The following is a 24608-nucleotide window of genomic DNA, read 5'->3' as shown; positions in this document are numbered from 1 at the left end:
CATTAATCATTATGTATTTATATTATAATATATTTATATTTTAATATTTATCAGATAATGCATCGTTTGATCCGGCATTTAAGCACAAGGATTTATTGTGTCTGTGTCTCCCTGCAGGTCTTGTTCTGCTTCGAGCAGTTTGACGAGCTCACGCTGCTTCACCTCAGAGAGTTCGACAGGAAGAAGCTCATCTCAGCCGAGACCGACATCGTTGTAGATCACTACAAAGAGGAGAAATTTCAAGATAGCAAACCAGGTAAGACGGGGCGTAGGGGAGGTACGGTCACGGTCATTATCTGGGACGTCCCTGGAATTGAAGAAGTCACGTTCTTGATTGCTTGCCTTGTTTTGCAAACCATGTTAATGCGGTTTAAGCGTTTAGACAAATAAACGGACGGCTAATTACCTAGAAAGTCGTGATATCAGCTCGAGTCGCTGGTGACGGGATTGTGTTGCGCAGCTTCAGAGCGTCTGACAGATCAGCAGGCGGAAGATCTCATGGCCTGGATGAGGAACGCACTCGGACAGAGAGTCACCAACATCAAGGTTAACCTCGTGTGCATGCATGCAACAAAAATTACATTCTCATTCACTGCTTCTCGCATTGAAAATAACTGTGTAGCAAAGGTATCTTTCAGTAAACATCAGTCAGTAGCTAAATTTAAAAAAAATTGCAGGCACATACTGTAAAAATATATGAAGTATTTAGATTTGTCCTATACACGTATACCAAATATTTTTCACATTTTTAATTAGCCCGTTACATGTAACTATATAAAATTAATTTAATATTTTATCTTCAAATTTTCTTTAGTATTCTTTTCTTTCAAATAATCATTTAAACTTCAATATCTATATTTCATGTCCATTTATTTGGTTGTTAATCAGCTATGTAATATAAAATATTGTCTGTTAAAAATATAAACGCTTTAAATTCATATTTTTTTATTTCTATACAATTAAATGCATTTCTTAAATTACAGTATGCAATTAAAAATAGCATGCATTTTATATATATATATATATATATATATATATATATATATATATATATATATTAATTTTTAATTATATCCAAAATGCAGTTATGTACAATTCATGCATTAGCATTCGTTTTAATTTGATATATATTTTTAGTAAATTATTTTTTCTCACAAAATCACTTTTGTAGCCCAAATTAGTATTTTGTCTGATTATGTATCATTTACCAACATGCATTCATTATATATATATATATATATATATATATATATATATATATATATATATATAAAAATGCACACACACATATTTTGCAATCATTCATTTAGTTTGCATACAAATGAAAAATTTACACTTGTGTTTGTCATTTCAACATAATACTAACTTATCAATATTTCATGTCCATTTATTAGTTATAATAACCAGCTGTACAATCACTCTTTGTGTTATAATGATGATTGACATGGTGCTTAATTGTGAATGCTTAAGCGTCTACATAATTAAGTTAATTCAAACAGTGATTTGCACTCACAAATGTGTAGAAACCTGACGCCGACGATCATTAACGTTAACGTACGACTGTTTGCGCAGGTGACGCCAAGGCCTGGACACACACCTGCTATGATCACGGTCCTGGAGATGGCGCCGCCGGCACTTCCTGGCAAGACGCAGCAGCTCGCCCGCAGCTCAGAGGAGAGAGCCCAGATCCTGCAGCCCACGCTGGAGATCAACGCCGGGTACGACACCGCCGTTTCCCTACAGGGAGGAGATGCACACCGTTATAATGCGTCTTAAAGGAGAAGTTATACTCACTTTGAGGCCATTTGTTTCTTCATTAGAACGGGTTTAGAGAAATGCATTGCATCACTCGCTGCCCAGTGCGCGTGCTCTGCAGCGTAATGGGTGCCGCCAGAAAGAGAGTAAAAACATCACAATGATCCACCTCCAGCCCATCACTGGAAGTCTTGAAGTGAAAAGCTGCCTCCTCCAGTGAAATAGTCCGTTGTTATGTTTTCAGGACCGCAGGCCACTCATAAGTGTCCGCTTTTTTTGACACTGAGGTCCTTACAGCATCGGAAAGCTGAACAAACCTTTAAAAAAAGGCAAAATAAAAATCTTTCCCTTGATGTACGGTTAGATCACCGTTAAAGTTGTCCAAATGAAGTTCTTAGCAATGCATATCACTAATCACAAAGTAAATTTCAATATATTTACGATAGGAAACGTGCAAACATCTTTAAAATTTGCTCCCACGCAATGTATTTTTAGCTGTTGCTCTTTGGGCTGGTTTCAGTTTTAAACCCTTTTTTTTGTCTGTTCCGTGCATGTTTTTTTTCTCCAAAAAATGTTAAATGACGGACTGCAGTCATGTGGATTACTGATGTTTTTTACCAGCGTCTCCCCTAACACCGAGCGTTTGTTTTGCAGACACGACCTGATCAAGAAGCTTCACGCCCTGAAGGACTCGACCCTCGAGCTGGCGCAGCTCCTCCTCGACCAGGTAAAGAAACCGCTCCTCCTCCCTCTCTCTCATCTCAACCCCGTTTCCGGTTAAAAACCCCAACTTCTATTTTTTCACACCAGATATATGACAACGCCATGATCACCGCCGCCTGAACGAAGACCTCGTCCGATGATCTCTCGCCTGAATCGCTCCTCGCCAAGCCCTGGAGAAACACTGACACGGCCGACGGACTTGTTTTGCCTTTATTAGAGCCATGCATGGGTGCCGCGAAGGGGGCGCCCCAGGGGTCACCTCGCACACTAAACACAAACAAGCGTTGTTTATATGGAGACTTGAGATGCTTTGTGCAGGTGTGACATTGTCGTTCGGGCGGGAGACGTGATGAGGCTGACCGGAGACAATTATTGAGCAGTTTGAAGATGCAAGAAAGTGATTCCAGTCAAGCCGTTAGATGTCGAGTGTTGATATTTGTTGTACCTTTTTGCTCTAAAATTCTGTACGTGTAAGTTAGCGCGAGGACGGTATTAAATAAAACAAACATGTCTCAAATGCTTTGCTCTCACCACTGACATCCGCTAAAACGTTTAATAGCGGGTTAACGCTTTGGTTTATTGAAAGGACAGCGCGTGCACGACCGTTCTGGCGCTTCCTTAACGTCTCGACCGCGAAAGAAGATCCGTCTCGGCTGAATCCGACGGTGCCCGACTCTGTGAAGCGAAAGCGGGATCCGGAGCGCTCGGAAACGAAGTGCGCCACGCGCCGCGCCGCGGTTGCGTCGTTCGGCCAGCAGGAGGCGCGTCGACGCCGCCGATGATGAGCGCACGCTGCGCTGCGTGACGCGACGCCGACGGAGGTGAAGCAGCCGGTTAGTCACGCATTTACAGTAGATCATGTGGATTCTAGTTCACCTCGCCGTTATGAAGAACGCCCTGCTCGTGCCGTTTCGTTCCCGTGTTGATCGCGCATCAGTGCAAAACTGATCACATAACACTTTCATGCTAGGCGCTGATCGATTAGGTTAAGAAAACGCTCCCGCGGCACGGTATGAATTTTTTAAACGCACAACTATTCCAGGTTATCGAATTAATTCGGGCTCATAAATGATGCACGCGTGATAATTACAAGGGAACGCTCTGAATTGACTTCGGACTGAGCCCAGCGCGCCACACGAACAGTTTCTTTTATGAATAAAACATAAAAATAAAAAAAAACGCGAGAGAAAGGTCGGTGCGCGTGCAAGCGTTCAAAATCCCGCATCCTGAAAAAGCGCGACCGGACAGGGTTCGGACCGAGTAACGCGTTCCTGCGTTCAAAAACACAAAGCGGCGACGTCGAGCGTTTGTTGCAACTGAAACGGTGTCTTAAAACGTGGCAGAACGGCGATGGAAACGCGTTCCGTGGGGAAAAAACTCGCTGAACTTACGCAAATTTTAAATTCGTTGAACGCTAGCGGCGACCCGTTTCGTAGCGTTCCGGAACACGCAGAACGAGCGCGAGGTCACGTGCACGCCGCGAACTTCAAAGAGAGCGACGAACGCGTCCCCCAAGAAACGCAGGGCTCTCTTGAAGAGGACGAACGCATACCTAAGGCGTTTGACTTCTTGCGTCCGTAAACGACACGGAACTCAACTCCGTCTGTATAAATAAATATATAATTATGAGAAACCAATTCACAATTTTTTGCATAAAGTGTCGAATTGCAACACACAAAGCAATACCGAATGCCATAAAATATTCAAAAGCATTGACAGAATTGACTTACGACATACAGCTTAATAAAAAATAATAATAAGCGAAGACGTACCTCAGTTTAAGCGATTTCATTGGCCTCTCCTCAGACAGCTGTTAGCGTGAAGAAACACGCAGTATGTGGCTTTAAAGAAAAACTGCACGTGTGATTCCTCTAAATGAGATCTCGGGATCAAGCATAGCGTGTATTTTTCGAGCTGTAGTTGTTTGTTAGGCGTCTCGTGCTCAGGTCCGCTCGGAGCAGGGTTTCTCTCCCTGTGCCCGGAGCTTCTCTTGAGAAATAGAAAGTGCAATTTGACGCAAAAACAATAAATATGCACATTTTGGAAAAACATTTAATTTTTGTATGTGGCTAAATTATTTAATCATTACAATGCCACACTTGCAATCATTGAATTACCTGTATGTTACCTTAAATTTAGACCAAAGACTAATAAATAAATAAATAAATGCATTTTCTATATATTCAATCACATCCAAGCCTGTTAAAAAAAAAAAAATGAAGCACGCAGAAAATGTGAATTGCAGGACAAGGGCCCTTGGTGGCAGTGGCGCCTTTCAGGCAACAGGGGGCGCAGTGGAGCCGGCGGTGAGCAGATCGTCTCGACCTCGGGCTGAGAAGTAAAACGGTCATTTAGCCTAACTTCTGTGCCACATTTCATAATTGCTTTTTCAAATGCATCCGACACGCTCACTTCTTGGCTTAGTACAAAAGAAAAAAAAAAAGTTCACAAAGTAAAACCTAAATAGATCTATAAAATACAAGACTGCACTTTTAGATCTAAAATAAATAAAATGATTTTAAGATAAGAAAAAAATTAAAATAAATATATATATATAGCACAGGCACCATATGAAAACAATCAGGTGTTCATTTAAAAATGCATATTAATAACCTGAAATCAGAAAAACCGCATATGAAGTCACCACAAGGGCCGTGGTCTGTTGCACACAGTTTATTTAACAATATGGTATATAAGTACGAAACAAGTTCTTAACCAGTTTATACAGCGATCTCAATCTTTTTTCCTTTTATTTACAGTATGTCATCAAGCTGCATGATTTACATTAAAGAATCGTTCACCTTCAATTCAAGTTTCATGAGGAGAAAAACAAAAGAGGTTGACTGAAGAACTCTTTGAACAAATCAGCAGTCAGACGAAGCTCCGGCCTCATACGCGAGGCGGAGGGGACATCATTGATGTTTCAGAGATCAAACGAGAAAAACAGGAACATCTTCCTACATCTTAAGAGACAACTACTGAATCCAGGCCAATAAATTAACGCATTTGGGCACCTTGAAAAATAAGAGCAACTTTCACAATTTGCTCGCATGTTTGTGTGTGTGTTCTTGTGTGTGTGTGTGTGCGCGTGTGTGTGCGTGTGTGTGTGTGTGTGTGTGTGTGCATGTGTGTGCAGTAGCCAAGCTCCTTTCTGTACAAATGAATACAGGTCCTCTGTACAAACTCCACAGTTTGGAGAGAAAAAAGGCGGCGCGTTCCTTTTCCAAACCTGGTAAATGTGAATACGTATCAGACAGGAATGAGGATTGCTCCCGATCCTAATTCCACACCTAGTATCTTACAGTCCCTAAACACGCACACACACACTCACCAAAAAAAAAAAAAAAACCAACGCATTTCAGTTTGCAAACATACAAAACGAAAGTCTTCAATAATAAAATCAAATATTTTGCCTTGAGAAATTCCATTTAAAAGTCCATAAGCTCAAAATAAACCCCTCCCTGAAAAAAAAAAAAAAAAAAAAAAAAAAAAAAAACATCGAAAACAATTAAAAATGTAACTCGTAGACCAAGACTGCATTTCGGCCGGTCCAACAACCCTCCCAGGAAAATACCCTTTGTGATTCTGCTCTTTAAACAGTAATTTCAGTCCCTCCGACAGGAAGAAAAAGCAGTCCATTGGTTGTGTAAACCTATTACAGTTCATTCTGTCACCTCCTAATTTCCTGTGTAGAAAACACACCTCTCTCTCCTCAAAAAGAACGTCTCTTAATGCTACAATCCCTCGACGAACTTCTCTAACGTGTCTCCCGATGTGTCCCCAACCATACTCAACTCGTTGGGGAGCCCTCCACGGTTTGGCGTGTTCAGCTGCGCGAAGCATTGCACTCTGTTCGGGTGTGCACATGTGAGCCTGGTCCATGGGGCCCGGCATGGGTCCCGCCAGGCTGGGGTGGGACGCGCCGGAGTGCAGGGGCGAGGGTTGGGGCTGCATGCGCGGGGACGGGCTGGAATGTGGTGGCTGTTGGGATGGGGGGCCGGGCGATTGCACGGGCGCAGGCGACCTCACTTGGTTGCCCAGCGCGTTGGCCATGGCCTGCCCGGGCAGGTGAGCCCCCTGCGGCTGTCCTGCGAGCATGTGGGGCTGGGGACTCATGGAAGCAGCCTGAGCCGGCGATCCCATCTGCTGCTTCAGCATCTGCTGCTGCTGTTGTTGCTGCTGCTGCTGCTGCAGAATGCGCTGTTGCAGCATGTTCTGCTGGGCTTCCATGCTCATGCCAGGCTGGCCCATCTGAGCCATTTGCGGCATCTGACCCATCGGTCCGGCGCCTCCTTGCATGGCCATCTGCTGCTGCATGCGATTTTGCGAGTAACTGGCGCGCGCTTTGAGGGCGCGGAACCTCCCTTGTCCTGGAGGCATCGCTCCCTGCTGCTGCTGCTGCTGCTGCATGCGCATTAGCTGCCTGCGGAACAGCTGCTGGTTTCGCCAGCGCGGCGTTCAGCATCTGTCCCTGTGGTCCGAGGGCGCCATGGCTTGGGCGCGCGCCGCTGCGGCTGCTGAGGTGGCATGACGGGCCTCTGCACGGGCCGGTTTGCATCGCAGCCATGTTCTGCATTCCCGGCTGAGCTGCGAGCATGGCCTGCGGGTTCTGCTGCTGCGGCTGGCTGGCTTGGTACTTGGCCGTTCTCTGTTTGATGAATGCAGCCATGAGATGCGGGTTAGATTTGAGGATGTTGAGGACCTGCTGCTGCTGCTGAGGGGAGCTTGGCGATTTTAAGGTGCGCAGCAGGTCTTGGTAACGCCCGGGAGCGATGCTGCTGGCCACCCTCTTTGCTGCATGCCTTGCTGCTGCGGGCCTGTGGCTGCGCCTGCTGGGGAGGCATGACGGCCTGCATCTGCGCGCGGCTGCTGCTGCTGCTGCTGCTGCTGCTGCATCATGGCACGCTGTATCATTTGTGCCTGTTGTGGCGTCTGCACTACCTGAGACTGCTGCGGGGCCATGGCCATCTGCTGTGGCGGCACTTGCTGCGTCGGAGGCGCCTGGGGATTCTGCATGGACCCTTGCATCCCAGCTGGCCACTGGCCAGGCTGCATGTTCTGAACCATCTGAGGCCACACGGGGGCCATCATCTGCATGGGAGTCATCATGCGAGTCTGGTTCATCTGCATGCCATTTACGCTCATCCTGTAGTCTTGCTGCTGCTGCTGTTGTTGTTGTTGTTGTTGCTGCTGCTGCTGCTGTTGTTGTTGTTGTTGCTGCTGCTGCTGCACTTTGGTCATCATCTCTATTTGTTTCGCAACCTTTAAAGCCTGCTGCTGCTGCGAGAGGGCTGCGGCTGCAGTTGCGCGCGGCATGGGCAGGGGACTGCTGCTGGGGCAGAGGCGAGGACTGGCGTGCCTGACTTACCCCTGCACCCAGGTGTAGGCGGTTGGTTGGGGAAGGGTTGCACCATTGCAGCCACGCTTGGATGCGCCTGCTGGGGCTGGGTGGGTAATGCCTGCGCAGGTCTGAGGCGACAGGCTGCCGCTGCAGCTGCTGAGAGTTGGGCGCCCTGGACCTCCTGAGGTAGTTGGGGAGGGCAGACTGGGCGGCATTCCTCTGCCCTGCATGAGTGCCATGCGCCGGCGCATCATCTGCGCCTGCTGCAGCCGCTGCTGAATCTGCTGCTGGCGCAGCTTGTGCTTGATATTGAGACAGAAGGGCACGGGGCACTTGTTCTCCTGGCAGTGCTTGGCATGGTAGCAGCACAACGCGATGAGTTGCTTGCAAACGGGGCAGCCTCCGTTGGTCTTGCGCTTGCAGCCCTTGGTGTGCTGCACCACTCTCTTCATCTTCTGACAAGACGGCAGAGAGCAGTTGGCGTTGCGGCACTGGCAGGCATGCACCAATGACTGGATGCAGCGCTGGATGCTGAGGCGTCGACTCTCCTGTGGACTCTTGTTGGCCTCGCCACTCTGGTTGTTGCTGTCGTCGTCGAGGCCCAAACCCCACTTCACCATTTGGTGCTCGTGGCCCTTGGAGTTGTAGCAGTTAATGCATAGATCAAAGTCCTGAAAGAAATCAGAAGTAGTATTAATATCATTTTCAGAATAATCATAGCGCAAAATATTGACTGCTGCATGACCGATTGATGTTATATTCACAGTTGGAGACGCAGTTGTCAAGAAAGCCTCGCTTCTTTAGTAGGTTGTAGGTTTAAAACTCCCATTTAAACCTCGGATATTGATAAATTGGCAATAAAATAGTACCATTTTTGTTTCTTAAATAAAAACAATGGCTGATGACTGACCTCGCATACGGTACAATGCCAGCGTGTCTCTACATGGTGCTTGCATTCGTTGCAAGTGTACACAAATCGGTCTTGGCCCTGATTGTGTAGCTCCACCAGCATGCACATAGTGCTCCATTTGCAACGACGCAGGGAACTGAACTCCCAGTGCTTGTCCCTGGCCAGTGTCAGGAAAGCATCACGCCATCCATCAGATCGCAGGTCAGCAGGGGGTCAGGATCCATTATTGGAGGCAAGGTATTGATCACTGGACCGGCATGCAGGTGGATCACGAAGAAGACCTGGATTTTTTGGGGCGCAAGAGTGTTTCTGGTCAGCACTTGGCATATTCAGAGCAAAACAAATGGTATTCAGGTAAAAAAAAAAAAAAAAGATTTAATGAGACAGGTCTAACCTCTTTGTGCTTCTCCATTGTTGCATATAGCTTCTGGGACAGATCATTAGCTACATTCGGCATCCCAGGCTTCTTTTTGTTTGCGCGGCTCACGCTGCTCTTATTTTTATTGGTCTTCTTATTGTTCTTCTTTTTGGCGTTCTTGCTGTCAACTTGGGTTCCCTGTTGAAAAAAAATGATGTTTAACAAATGGCTAGAGACTACAATAAATACTCATTCACACCATTTGGCTCTTTGACTAACCTCAGTTGTCTCAGAGGAGGCTGTATTCTCCTCCTTCTTCCTCTCCTCCTCCTCTTGCTCCAGCTCCTTGATGCTCTCCTCCAAAACATTGGGCCAAAAATCACCCTCGAAATAGGGCAGCTCAGAGGCACTTGTAAGCCGGTCCTCTGTGGCCTGCTTAAATATGTCCTGCATAACACAAGCAAGTCATTTTGTGAGTCATATCTGTGTCAGTGTGACGTTAACCCATAGTGAATGAAAACTAACCGACCGCAAATCCCTTAAAAACCAATTCAGCACTGGGCATACCTTATAGTCATGGATGATTCTTTCTGCGAAGGCTTTGTCTAGCATTTTTCGATACCACTCCTGCAGTCTTTTAGGCTTGGGAATCTTTTGATCAGGAGGGTGACAGTGGAAGATATAGTCATCGCCTTCACTAGGTGGGCAGGCCCAGATATGACCAGTCACATAGCTGTAGGTGGGAAAAAAGTCCATTAGTGCATAACCAATGCCGCAAATGCAAATGTTAGCTGTGAAGTGAAAAATAAAGAGGTGCATGCAAGTTTCCCGATTTGGTGTTAGCTTAAGAATGGCTTTTTAGTATTTTAACACTAAAATCAACGACACACATGAAAGGACTTAAAACTTACCCAAGTTTCTTAACATACTCCAAATAACCAATGAGGATTTCATGGTAAACCGCAGTTCTTAGCATCCGAGGCTTGAAGAAGTGAATACTGTCAAGATATGATATGTATACCCGTCTAGAAAGAGAAGTAAAATGTTAATTAGCAATTACTGCCATGTTCAAGATGGACTTCATTACTTTCCCCCCTCACTGATCAGTATTTGCATGATACCTGGTGTTAGGAAAGGGACAATCAGATCCATATTCCTGGACGTGCATGCCAAAGAAACACACATCCACTCCGTCAATCTCCTCAAACGCAAAAAGTGCTTTGGTTCTGTAGGGAAAGCTTTCTGACATCTCTCCTGAGTCAACAAACCTGCAGAGAAATAATTGCTCCTGTCAATTTAGGTACATGCTAGACTTTTCTCAGTCAGTGTGAAACCAAAAACAAACCACTTCTGAATACATTTTAAAATGTCTTTACTAAGGGAACTATACTTGATTCATATTCATTATGCGTGACGTTACCTGGATTTCATTCCAGGTTTGACCTCCACGGTCTTATCAGAGCTGGCGACCACCCGCACAAACACCTCTCCGGCCTCGGGGTGATTCTGTCTCTTCAAGTACTTGTTCACTCGGTCCTCGATGTACGAGCCCAGTCTCGTGCTCTGTAACCCTGATCAGAGAAAACACAGAGGGTTACTTCACTCTGCGACAGATAGAGCAGCAAGCAGGAAGACGCTTCGAAAGCACTCACTTTTAGCAGAAAACTTGTTTTCCTTTCTTGTTTTCCCTGACTTCTTCATGCAGTTTTCACAGATGAAACTGTTACAGGAACGAGAGACAAATAAAGCAGCTGCAAGATCACGTCAAGCCAAACTCTTCAGGGGAACAGTGGGACAAGATGCTTACCCTGATGGCCAGATGACGTCGTAATGTAGCACGCAGATTTGATGCATTTTCCGCCACAGTCTTTACATTCAACAAAGCTGTTAGACAGAAGGTCATGTTAGTGGTTGATAATTCATGACATTTCCATAGATATTCATTAGAATATGCGCCATTCAAACAAAGCTTAAAATGACGAAACTTACGGCTCAGGGTCCAACATGTCATTTTTCTTCTTCTCAAACTGCTCCTTTGATATCATACTGCAGAAAGACGTACAAGATAAGTTCTTCCTCTGCATATGCACAAGTCATTTTTGAGTATAAACTGTGTAATTTAACATAGAAAAACCTCAAAGCCTTCTGGGCGTCAGAAGATACGTACGTCTGCGGCTGGGCCGGGTCATCTCCCAGGGTGACACTGTCGCCCTGAATCTCGTTGAAGCACTTCTCGCAGAAGTGATACCTGTCGGCAACAAGGCCATATTTGGGTGAACTGGAGCCAGCACACAAGAGCACAGGCAAACCGGCGCGAACGGAGAGCAGCACAGCACAAGAGCGCAGAACGAAGGGGTCGGGCAGAGATTGACACACACAGCAAACAGGCCAAGGCAGAGTAGAGGTTAGCATTCAAACACGTAAATGAACGTTAAATAAAAAAAGAAAACAACAACAATGGATAGCTACAGGATGGAATGTCCTTTCATGCACTAGAAAGTAGCGACATGCACTTTCTGATTGCTTTTAAGAACAAATTAAAGGCATGAAACAGAAATAAAGACAATGCGGTGAGATCAGAAACATGCACTAATGCCAGCTGTGGAAAAGTGATGCACCAAAGCTTTTCCAGGCATGTTATTAAAACTAAAGGCTGGTAGATTTGGGGGGAAAACCCAATTATGATTTTGAAAAAGCAATAAAACATTTATTCTAATTCTGGAAAGCTACACAGTTCTGAAAAACAATGATTTTATCTTAATATGACTATAAATAACTAAACTAAATAACTAGTAATTATTTTATTACCGTCACTAAAAGAAAAAACGATTTGCTAAATAAGAACAAAAATATTACAATTTTGATTTCACTTTTAAAATAAAGTATTTAATAAAATTAATACAATTTTATTTTACAACTGTAAAATTAAAACGCGCCTGTCTTAAATTATTCGTTTTAAACACTGACCATCAATGCAGTGCATATATATTTAATTAAAATGCAGATGTCGTGATCTGATTATCACAAAGTCTAGTAGGCGAAGATCTAGGCTTGCAAACAGATTTAAAACCCACAACGACTGACCCACAAAGTGTAACCTTGAGCAAGACACTTAACCTCTGAACTTGCTTTTATGATTCAATTTTTAAGGCGCAAACAACATGGAGTCAACTGAGCACTAAATGTCAGAAGCGTATCACAGTGCATCACAGTCCCACTTGAAAAGTCATTCATCGCCATCTCATTTCTCACACCACTGATCATGCCATTGGTTACCTGTTTTGGTAGCTATAATATGTGCCGTCCCTGGAGATAGTGCAGAGCTGTTTGCCATAGCAGCAAAGCGTCTGAGGTGAAAACTCGTACTGTGGAGACAGAGAAAATTTAATTCTGTTAAAAGCAACTTAAAGCTGTAGCAGTATTATAGTATCTATTACACTATTTTTTTATTATATTTTTCAGTTAATTTTAGCAATTTGTTACATCCATTATAATGTTTCCACAAATTTTTTTTTTAAATGAAAGTATAAACCGTGGCTGACAAATATTTATTCAAACTTACATAAAAGCAATGAAGTGTACGCTTACACTTGGATTTATATCGATAGTAACATAAGAACCAATTTTATTATGATTTATTGGATAACGCTCTACAAGTATTGGTTACTGAAGTTTATTTATGCATTCACTGAAACAGCATAGAACAAAAAAATCTTGGTTCATCAAAATGTCATCCATCAATGATCCAAAACCAGAGGTTTGTATTTGGTTACTAAGACACGCTAAACCAAGCAGCTCCAGTTCTCACCTTGCGCCCACAGCAGTACCCCAGACTTTGCATGACGGGGTCAATTTCCTGCTCGAACACCTCGGCCAGCTTTGAGCAGTACTTGTACACTCGAGATGTTTTGCGGTTGTAGAGCCAGGCGTTGTTGAACATCAGCCAGATGTCGTCAACATACTGCCAGGGCTCCTGGTACTGCCCGGTGTCCAGCTTCCTCTTGATGGTGGAAAGGTCAATTGGGTTCTTTACAATGTCAAAGTAGTCCTGGTGACAAACAAAAAAACAAACAAGTCAAATACACTGCCCTGTGTAATATTGTCTGATTACATGGGAAGCTTTAACTGAATTGTTTTCAGCATTAAAAGAATAGTTAACCCAAAAATTTAAATTACCCCATATTTCCCCCCCCCCGAAGCCATCCTAGGTGTTATATGACTTTTCAGACAAGCTTGGTAACGCTCGTGGATAGCAGCCATTATTTTGAAGTTCTGTAAATCGGATATATCCATCGTGAAACTAACCTATACGCCTTCGGGGGGTTATCACATGTGCTCTGAAGCAGAAGGATGGGTTTTTGTAACAAAAATATTTCTAGTTTTAAAATTCTAATGTAAATAATTGACTCACGGCCGACCTATGACTCGACGTATGACAACTTGCATCGTACGTCGTGTCATAGGTCAGCCAAGAAGCTGGGAACTCGCCGATCACTCGCTCGATCAGTTATTTACGTTAGAATTTTAATACAGGAAATATTTATGTTACAAAAACCCATCGATCTGCTTCAAAAGGCATGTGATAACTCCCCCCCAAGGCGTATAGGTTAGTTTTACGTCGCAGTACTTGCAGATGTAACCGATTTTCTTAGCTTCAAAATAATGTCACTTGCATTATTTTCTCACTGTGTTCGTCTGAAATAAGAAAGTCATATACACCTAGGATGGCTTCGGACTGAAAAAAAAAAAAAAAAAAAAAGTGGGGTAATTTTCAGTTTTGGTGAACTATACATTTTTTAATACTAGGCAAAATCTGATTTTTTACAAAAAGTTTTATCTAATTTATTTAGAGCATTTAAAGAGATATTAATAAAAGATTGGCCCAATAAACAGGTGTATGGTATTTACCGGGATGCCCAGGAGAGTGGGATCCACTGGCTGGCGGAAGGGCAAGGACTCTGGGTCTTGACGATACAGAGCCTCTAATGTAGGCATCAGCGCCTGTCTGAGCTCCTCTGGCTTGAAAACTGGAACAAATTATGATGTTCTGTGACTAATCAAGTTGCAGATATTACTAAACGTGGTTTGAATGGTGTCAGAATATTGTTTTTACTTTTCTTGCGCGACTGGGCGGATTGATTGGATGGTGTAGTGCTGTTGGTGCTGGACACTTCCTCCTCTTTCGGCTCGGTCTTTGTCTCTGGTTTCTTCTCCTCGGTTTCCATCGGTTCCTGTTTAGGCTCTACAGACTGTGGTTGCTCTTTTATTTGAGGAGGTTTGACATCTTCATCCTAATGAACAACATAAGCAATGTTAAGACCTTTGCTAAAAATATCGTGAAACTAGAGACAAAGAGTTAAATATTGTCATTAGGGCAAGCAAGACAAATGAGTTGTAGAGTTCTATGACAAATAAAAGGTAAATAAATTGTCAAATGAGAAATTAAGAATATCTACAAAAAGAAACAATCATTATTTCATATGATCTTTCAGAATTTTTCGCTGACAAAAGAAATAGTTCTTATAAATGTTTTATTTCAGGATTCTTTGAACAGAATCTTTAAAATAAAACGCAAGACCAATAAAAGTTAAATAGAGCATCAGTTATATGAAATATAAATCCATTTTAACAAATGTCTTTACTGTCACTTTTGATCAATTTAATGCCTCATTGCTGAATAAAAATAGCAATTTCTCACCAATGTTAACACTATTTTCTAAATTTCGAATAGTAGCGGAAATACTTAAACGCAACCAAATAAAATCAAGAATTTCTGAACCATTTTAAAGCCAATTTTAAGCTTCGCATTAAGTCACACCTCCATCTTGATATCGGGCCGCTTTTTCCCAGAGTTAAAGTCCTGCTCGTCTTCTTGATGCTCGGTTTTGGGTTCGACAGCAGGGTAGTCGGGAGGCAAAGCTTGCTGGGAGTGGGTCTCGGCCACGGATGCAGGCGTGGGAACTCTATTATCAACACTAGCGGCCATCTGAGAGAGCTAACAGAAAGACAAACGAGGAAGGACATGAGTTAAGGGCGTCACGGCATACAGCTGCAATCGAGGCTGTGTTTTCATGGCGATCCTCACCGGAGTGCTGGGCTGCTGCGCTTGCACAGAGGTGGGCTGCTGCATCTGCAGGGGGGGCTCGGGCTGGGGCTGCAGGGGCGTGAGCGGCTGGGAGGGGCGGGGAGGAGCCCAGGGCTGAGGGAGGGGGGCAAGCCGCTGGGGATGTGGGTGGGCGTGACGTGGCCCCCGGCCGAGGCCGGCGTGGAAGGCTGGGTCTGGAGTGGCTGTAGGCTAGCGGCAGCTGACGGGGTGGAGGCGGAGGGCGGAGGAGGGGTGGAGCACAGGGCGGACGGGGTGCCCAGAGGGCCCACGGGATTCAGGGTCAGGTTAGCGTTCGGCTGCTGCTGCAGAGGAGAGATGGAGGGCAAACCGACTCAGATACAGCACAAGAAACTACAACAGAGTGCAACAGTCTGGTTCCGGTGGTAAAAACTCCATTCATTTTCTCCATAGAAAAGTATCTCAAACTGTTAAAAACAGACCTTTTGTGTGAGCCTAGTTTGTTAACTGAAGGTTTTGTTGAAGCAATTTTTTGAACTTATTTTTTCCGTAGTGGGAGGCCAGTAGAAAAACGACATTACCCTTAATTCCACACCAATCAGAGAGGTGCAGCGAGCAAAGTGTTGCTTGGCCAACTCCCATGAAACACCACTAATGACGCAATCAAAACATTCTAGTCATCCTATGCTCTCAACAAAAATAAACCTCTACATACAAATATACAGATTTCAAAAACATTTACTATATTTAAATGACTGTAAAGAAGGGAAAGTAGTAAAATTTCAAAATAAAAATAGAGAGGAAAAACTATTTCTTTAAAGTACCAAGTGTTGTACCTCCGTGTTATAGTTTAAATACCATTTTTCTTTTAATATAAGTCTGTAATATTATGATTCTCCTCAAAGCTGGTCGGTTTAGTTCATGGCTTCTAACTTTTTTTTTTTACCTCTATGGAAAAATGAATGGGAAAGCACTTCTGGAACCAATGGCGCTGGAAATAGGCAAGGACTAATGCACTCCATGACAGGAAGACAAGAAGTGTTTGTGGTCTCTTATGAAAGACCAATTTACAGCACAAACAATGAAAGCGTACTGAAGATGTGACACTTCTGACTCCTCACCTGTGGGACATTCTGTCCCGACTGCTGGGCCAGGTTTACATTCACATTCATGCCCCCGGATGAGGCAGGGAACGGCGTCTGGTTCATGAACTGGTTCTGGTTGGGCGTCTGGCCCACCATGTTGTTAGCATGGCCACCCATCATTGCTGGTGCCTGTGGCAACCTGGAGGGAGACATGCCCATCTGCAAAAGAATGAAGAGAAATTAGATTTGAGCCACAAAAGTACAATTTCACCCCCAATTTTTTTTCTCGGCGCAACATGAGTGATGAAGCTATGAACCCCCCTCAAGAACAAAATTGACTATAAATAAACTTAAAATGAAGGGAGAAAACATTTCAATCCGGTCCAAAAATTCCAAAACTGGAATCAATCTGAAATGAATTCTTGCTGCTCACCGCTGGTACAGTGCCCATGCCCATCTGAGGAGGGTGTGTCATGGGGGACGCAGCCCGAGGAGCTCCCACCGGTGACTGGGACATCTGCACGTTCTGCATGGTCACGGGGTTGAACTGGCCCATCCCTGAAGAACATGATAAAAAACACACAATAAAAAAAAAAAAAAAGTTAAGAGGTTTTCTGTTCAGCGGGAGATTGAAGCTTTTGAGTAATTCCTGCGCTACCAGTATGACCTGCCCGACTGCTTTTATCCTACCCAGACATAAAACGGCATTCACAACCTATTTCAGTTCTGTAAAGTGACATTTTAGAGCGCAAATGATTTATGTTTTTGGCAATATTTTATAAATTAAGGTTGACCTCTAATGTGTTCACTTGAGACAATGTTTCAGAAAAGCTGCTTTTTTCGGAGAGGAAGTTATTACATTCACGGCAAAAAAAAGAATCACAGATGATACAGAAATATGATACCGTTAAAGTCAGTGAGATAACAGACTAATGATGCTGAAAATTTTGCATCACAGAGTTACTAAAATTGTTTCAAATCCAATTAAAACAAAGTTATTTTAAATTGTAATATTATTTCGAAAGATCACAGTTTGTATTCTAGTTTTAATTAAATACATGGAGCCTTGGTGACAATCAGACACTAACTACCTTAAACCTTTGAACAGCAGATTATATACGTATACACAATGAAAAATCATACCTTGAGGGACCTGCATCCGGGCCATCAACTGATTTGGCACATTGGACATAGAAACAGGTCCATCTGAGGAAGTAAGGCATATTTTGAGCAGCTAATCAAGAAAGCAGCCAAGGAAATCTAACAACCACAAGATTAAAGCATAAAAAAAAAACAAGCCACTAACTCGGAGGCCGAATGGCTTGTCCAGGTCCCATAGTGTTGGGCTGGGGAAGGCCAGGCTGCTGAGGACCCTGAGCGCCCATTTGGGGCTTCGACAGCCTGGACTTTCTCTTCTCCTCCAGCTCTTTCTGGATCTTATAGATCTTCTCAGCCAGAAAGTGGTAATACTCATCCTGGAGATGAGATGGTAAGAGATATATAAACATAAGCCACCTTCTTACAGTCACAAAACACCGTCCTCAAAGAAGGTTGTAGCAAGAAAGTTTGTGCTCTTTACCCTGCTGTTGGCAGACTCGTACATGTCCCCTTCTACCTTACGCGCATAAGCGACCAGGTTCTCCATGCGTCTGTCCTTCAGTGCTGCAGGGTCAGGGGTCGGGAATATGGCTTGAACTCTGTGGAGAACACGGGTTTAAGAGAACTGCCCTTGACAAATCATGAATGTGAAACGGGAGGATGTGGACTCACAGCTTGTGCACTAGGTGATTCCTCAAGTCCTGAGTGACGTGCTCGTGCCAGGGCTTCTTCATGCCAGGCATTGACAGAGGAGCAGCTGTGGGCAGGTTCCCAGTGCCGCCCATGTTCGACCCGTCTGGCATCATCTGACTGTGGGAGCAGGATTACAACATTAGTTTTTTGGGGTTTTTGCCAAGAAATTCTTCTAGCTAAAATCACTCACTTTTATTTAGAAATCAATTAAATGACTGGCGAGATGACATTTTGCTTAAAATATTTGTTCAATTTGTTTCAGTATAGTCCTTTAGACTTTTTAAAAATGTTTTTCCCTTCTACGATCTCAGACTTCAACATAACCACTTACCGCCGCAGAAGCGCTGTAATATCTTTCTACAACGACCCTGTTTGCTCTCTTAAATTGCTGGACTCAGCGTGTGTGAGAGGTTAAAAGGCGAAGGGTGAAGGTGAAGAGACTCACTTGTTGTTGAGGGATGAGGGGAGAGAGGAATCAGTGTGAAGGTTCGTCTGATCGGCCATACCGTTACCGCCGATGTTCATCTGGTTAGTGCCTGAAGATGTTGCGGGAAACCAGACAAGGGGTACACAATATGAGAAGCAGCATGACGTTTCAATGCAAACCGACAGCAGATGCAATCAAAACTATCGTTCACAGACCATGATGCCGATTTAGACTTTTCCCTGTGCGTTTAGAAAATTTAATCACACAAAGATTCTGATGCTCTTGGGCTTGTTTAAAAATATCTGATAAACCGCATTAAAAGTAATTGAGTAAAAAAAAAAAATCCAGATGCACTTGTGGGCATGTTTGAAGATATTTGCATTTAGTAGATATAATTATGCAATAGGATTTCTATTGCACTTGTCTGCATGTTTAGTAAATGGCTCACAGTAATCAATATCATGCAAGATGAAGTTACAGAATGAAAGCAGCTTTCAAGGTTAATAATGAACATGGAACGCTGTATTGCTCACGACACGCGTTTAGCTCTTCCTCAAATTTTTATTTTTGTTACATTTCCTTCGCGAACTGAAATGGTTACCTAGTGCAGGAATGGAGCGCATCTGCTGCTGCTGGGTCTGCGTGGGCTGCTGTCCCGCGACCTGTGTCTGCGCAGCCGGCTGGTTCCCGTACGGGAGGCCGAGAGCCGCATACGCCCGCTGCATAGAGCTGGGGTCTATGTGTGTGCCACCGCTGATGGCGGGCGTAGCGGGCTGACTCGTGCCCACCGGGCCCAGAGGAGCCTGCATGCCAGTGTTAGGAGAGCTCAGCATCGCTGCAAACAGAAGAATAGTGCGTTGAATCAAACCAGTTCTATTTGAATATTCCAAAGGTTTTCGCACAGGAATTTTATGAATATACAGTTCACCCTATTTATACAGCGTTTTATTCCTAAAACAGGGTGAAATCATTAGGTTGCATATAAAAATATAACATGCAATACAAGAAAGTCTACAATTCTTAATTTAATCAAACTGCGATGCTTCCCCAGTTTATTCATTACATTAAGAATTGTAGATTTTCTTGATACCATCAGGTTTTTATTTCCCCCTAGTCATCTGGGTTGTCTTGCCTTGAAACAAAACAGACACATTTCATTAATCTTTTCTACTGCAATCTTTCAGTAATCCCACTTGATCTGGAAACAGAAGCGGCTGAAGTGAAATAGCCATTTTGCAAACGCGGAGCACTTCGAGCAGCGGCAGAGCGCAGAACTGCAAGAGACACAGAGAGCGTGCTTCTGTTGCCACTACAGGGGGATTTAAACGAGTCAGTGAGCGGCTGTCCAATCAGAGAGCGCGAGCTCTGTGCGTCCTGCCCCCCTGTGAAAAACCAGGGGTGGAGCCCCTCCCCCGCAGTGTCAGATTACAGTCCCGCTGCCTGCCGGAATCCACTGCTGGTCTCATGCTTTCACATTCAGAGCGCAGCCGAGGTGCAGACGCGACCTACAGGTGGCAGCACTCATCTGAACGCACCTCGTATCTCAAAGCATCAGACGCTAACACACACTCAGTGTATTAACAAACCTGAGTTCATATGTTTAAACTCACTTGGATAGTTTTTATACTTTTAAAAATTTTTTTTTGCATTGATCAAATTGCCAACAATTTTCAATGACCCTAATAGGAGGCTAAATATTTAGTCATTTTGGAGATTCAGTCATTAACTCCACTGATGGTGCTAGGAACTTGATTGTTTGCTTTATATGCAACGTTGCATGAAGCGTAACCTTGATCTATGAAAAAATGGTCAAAATCCTGCTTATATAAAGAATACATCGGTGCAGGTGGATTATTTTAAATGAGGGTATGACTTACTCTGCTGGTTTCTCTTGTCGCTGGCATTTTTCAGGGGCAGACAGACGGGGCAGTCGTGTCGGGTGCAGTTCTTCCAGTGCGAGATGATCTGTCTAGAGGAGGCGCAGTGAGCCACTGTGGAAACGGGGGGAAAAAATCATTAAAAATGACGATGCCTCAGCAACCACACACGTAAAATCATCTGAAAAACCTAAATGAACAAAACCTAAATAAAAATGATGAATAATGATTGCCTATACGGTTGACGGGGATGTTACAGGGTGGTTGATTACTGGGGAAAAGGGGAATATTTCTTTAAATACTTGGAGTCTTGAAATCGTTGATAATTTTTTTTTTACATGTTTAGGTAGCAACGCTGTTTTGAAACAACACCTATGTCTGTTAACATCCTGAACTCTAACATTATGGCAGGAACTATGAATCGGACACCTTCACACGTCAACTGAATAAAATCATAAACCTTTCATTTCAGCGGAACAAAAAATTAAGTATATGTAATTGGTCTGAAGAAAAACAGTAGATGGGCTGAAATGAAAATGCTAATTCACACTGATTCCAGGTGACACTTACGAAAAACCAGAAAGACAGCGGTCACCCTCTATACGAAGCAGCGCTGAGCTGCCTTATACAGCGCCCTTCAGATGTACATTAGTATAAAAATGCGATTTTTGAAAAGAAAAGCAACAAGTTAGCAGGTAGATAAATGTTTTCTATGTTACTGGGCTGTCATTATGTTTGTATTAAATGTTGCTAACGATCAACATTTTTACAACTAAAAAACTAGCGGTGGCCGCAAACTAAAGATTTTGACAGTCGAATAAGAATTTTCTAATCTTGCCGATATTTGCCTGATAGTCGAATCTTAATTTTTGGGGGCAAAACGCATTACCACGAGTCAAGTCAGACATTCGATAGTCATAAATACTGATGTCAACACAGGCAAAATGTATAACCGATGCCTCACAGATACAACAGGGTAAATGCTTGATTAAATTGACAGTTTAAGGAATAGTTCATCCAAAAATTTAAATCCTGCCAACATTTACTCATCCTCGGGTAGTTCTAAACCTGTATGAATTTCTTTGTTCGGCTGAACACAAAGGATGATATTCTGAATAAAGTTTGTAACCAGGCTGGGAAAAAAAGTACTATGACCCAAAACAGCCTGGTTACAAACGTTTTCAAACTATCTTCCTTTGTGTTCTTAATGGGCTCTATATTAACTTAATATAGTAGTTTTAAGTGAAATCAGACATTTGAGCGCACTGATGTTGGCAAAAAGGTATGATATCTTGCGAATATTTGATTGAGCATCAAATCGAAGACTATTAAGGGTCCCTCCTAAACTATTCACATTATATTGGTAATTAAATCTTTTTTTTAGTTTAAACAAATCGATGAGCTTCTGTGCAGGACAACACATACACAGAAATAATAATTTGGGTCAAATTGAACATTTAAAATACAGCATTGTTGACTATATTGGAAGCAATGTAGTTTTGTGACAACTTTGTTATTTAAACTGCTGTGGAAATGAGCAAAATGGGTCCGGAATGAGTGTCGGAAAATGGCTTACGATATTAACGTCCCTCCTGCATCGTAAGCCAAGCGTTCGAGAGCAATATAAATAATCACGCTCATTTTAACAAGCACAACTAATAAATCAGACATAACACTTTGGACGAGCATGACTTCTCCACATTTGTTTTTCACGCCACAATAAAACACTCCGCCCAAATGAAATCATGTTAAGGAATAAAAGGGGTTTCGACGTTCCAGACTCCTTCATACTTAGACAGTGAGACCACAAGAGCCACGAGCGACTTCCCAAGTTTACACGAAGCCCGAGTGCCCGGCCAGACAGTTTAACAACACTGAGATGTACAGTCATCACCGAAATATGGCTGTGGCCAACGAGAGCTGGAGGAATACACAAGCACTTTCAGATCGGCTTGGAGATGGCACATGACGGACCATGATTTCTATAAAACTCAGAGCTTGGGGTTAAGTGCCGGAGTCCGGTTATACATTAACATAACGGCTCTGTTTTTGATTCTCACCTTGGCAGGATTTCCCCGCCTGGCAGTGGGTCATGTGGTTGAGGACGTTCTTCATGGTGCGGCAGTGGGGCAGGGCGCAGGCGCGCACCTCGCCGTTGGCCTGCTCTCGCCGCTGGCACTTGTGGGCGTGAAGCAGCAGGACCAGCTGCTGCTGGATCAGTTTGCGCTTCTCTGGGTCGGCCGTGGGGCCCGCAGAGACCCCCTGTCCCGGGACCATGCCCACCGAGGGCACCTGCTGCTGCAGCTGGAGAGAAGGGTTTCGATTAGACAGAAGCTCAATTTCAGTCGTTAGTATAAAAAAATAATAAATCTTTCTGATCATTCTCAGTTAGTGAAAGCCTCAAGCCATGAGAGGCTGTGAAGTTGTGATTTTAGTTGCTGAGGTGTTAAGCGGCCATTTTACGCCTTAATCAAAACAATGTGTTCTGTTCTCTTGGCTTCAACAACACGACTGTTTTAATATTTCTTATTTGCAAACTGTCCAGCCACAACATCCCATATAACTCCATTTTTACTTCTTTTTTTTCCAGAAAACAAAATTTTATTTCATATTCCAAGTAACATCAATCAAACTGCAGTTGGGTTTTTTGATTAAGTTATAATAAATTAAACACCTGATTTACAAAATTAAAATTAACTGAAATATTTTATGTATATATTAAAGGTTTAAACTCCCAACAGTTGTTTCTTGGCAAAAGGAAATAACTCCACATCAGATGGCGCTTTTTTTTAAAGTGGCGTTTATTGTTTTTTGGCAAATTAATTCTTCAGATTTTAAACATTATTCGTTCCTGTGATGCAAATTAATTTCCAGCATCATTACACCAAGTCTTCAGTGTCACATGATCCCTCAGAAATCAATTAGCATAAAAAAAAACCTCTTACTGGGCTCATACTATACATTTAAAAATAGACGAGAAAGAAAATAAAGCTAATTAAAATAAATATATTCTGTTGACCTAATTACGCAATCAATTATAGAAGGTCAATTTTTAAATATGACTGTTTAAACGCAATAATTTTAGATTTCATTTACCCAGTTTATCAACTCATGTTCTGTCGCACGTAAACATGCACTTCAATTAGCTCCTCGAAAGAATAAATAGCTGCTGAATAGATGCGTGACGCAGAGACAAGAGAGGCTTGAAGTGTTCTGGACTGAACCGGAGCCAGCTGTGGAGGGTTACTCACCAGATTTGGCACGCTGGAAGCACCCTTCAGGGTGGGCTGGAGGCTGTTGGGAAGAGCTGCCTTGTTCTGGATCTGAGCGTTTAATCCAGCGCCGGACATCTGCTGGACCGAACCCTGCGCGTACTGCTGCCCGAACGGGCCGTTAGCGGTTGCAAGACCCATCTATGGAGGGTGGAAAAAAACCAAAAACATCAGCGTCTGTGAACCTCACCGACCTGGGCTGCCAGTGTAATGCTTCAATTGAAATTCATAGAGAGCAGGCAAGGCGTTACAGAGGCACGAGGTCCCGCTCTCTGCCAGTGTAGCGTAGACGCTGTCGAGCCAAACATTCATAGGTCAAAGAGTGTACTAAAAGATACTGTCATCAGCTGCTCGGTGACATCCGCCCGCTCACGTCTGAGCAGCGGAGACCAGCCTGCCTTTAGGGGAGCGCTTGAGAGGAGAAAAATAGTGTCTGCTCCTCATGAAAAAACTATTTAAACCTTTAGATAATGCACACTACCGTTGGCAAGATCTTTAAATAGATTTTCCTCTTATTCTCACCAAGGATGGATTTGATCAAAAAGTAAACGGTAATAAATTCACAATGTAAAGCAACGGATTTCTTTTTGGATATATGAAGAAAAATAAACACTTCTTAATTCAAAAGGGCATTTAATCATAAATTTATTTACTTTTGTTCCATTTAGTTTGGCTTCGCTGAATGGGTTTTAATTTGTTAACAACAAAAGTTACCGACCGCGAAGTTATTCAATTATTAATTTATTTTACTAAATATACTTGTAATAAAAATCATATTAATATATAGACATGCAAACGTCAATATTCCTAAAATATACCGTGCGTGTGCACGCATCTATACACACAGAACAACCTTCATGCATGTGATTAGCACCAGTAAAAATAAAATAAAATATATATATAAAATTTTAATTACATTTTCTCCACAAGTTTATTATTTACTGCTACTAAACAAAGTGCATATAGACGAATAACTGCATTAAACCTGAGTTACTTAAAGCACTT

General features: G+C 43.2%; 2 pseudogenes; one reads left to right on the top strand and one right to left on the bottom strand.

Moving 5' to 3' along the window:
• LOC122333547 overlaps positions 1-2722 on the top strand; it is a 9694-nt pseudogene extending 6972 nt beyond the window's left edge.
• A 2414-nt stretch (positions 2723-5136) lies between these two features.
• LOC122340499 overlaps positions 5137-24608 on the bottom strand; it is a 32870-nt pseudogene continuing 13398 nt past the window's right edge.

This window comes from Puntigrus tetrazona, chromosome 3 (assembly GCF_018831695.1).
Source record: "Puntigrus tetrazona isolate hp1 chromosome 3, ASM1883169v1, whole genome shotgun sequence".
In the NCBI taxonomy this organism is placed as follows: Eukaryota; Metazoa; Chordata; class Actinopteri; order Cypriniformes; family Cyprinidae; genus Puntigrus; species Puntigrus tetrazona.
The sequence above is the reverse complement of the archived record's forward strand: the minus strand, read 5'-3'. Positions and strand labels throughout refer to the sequence as shown.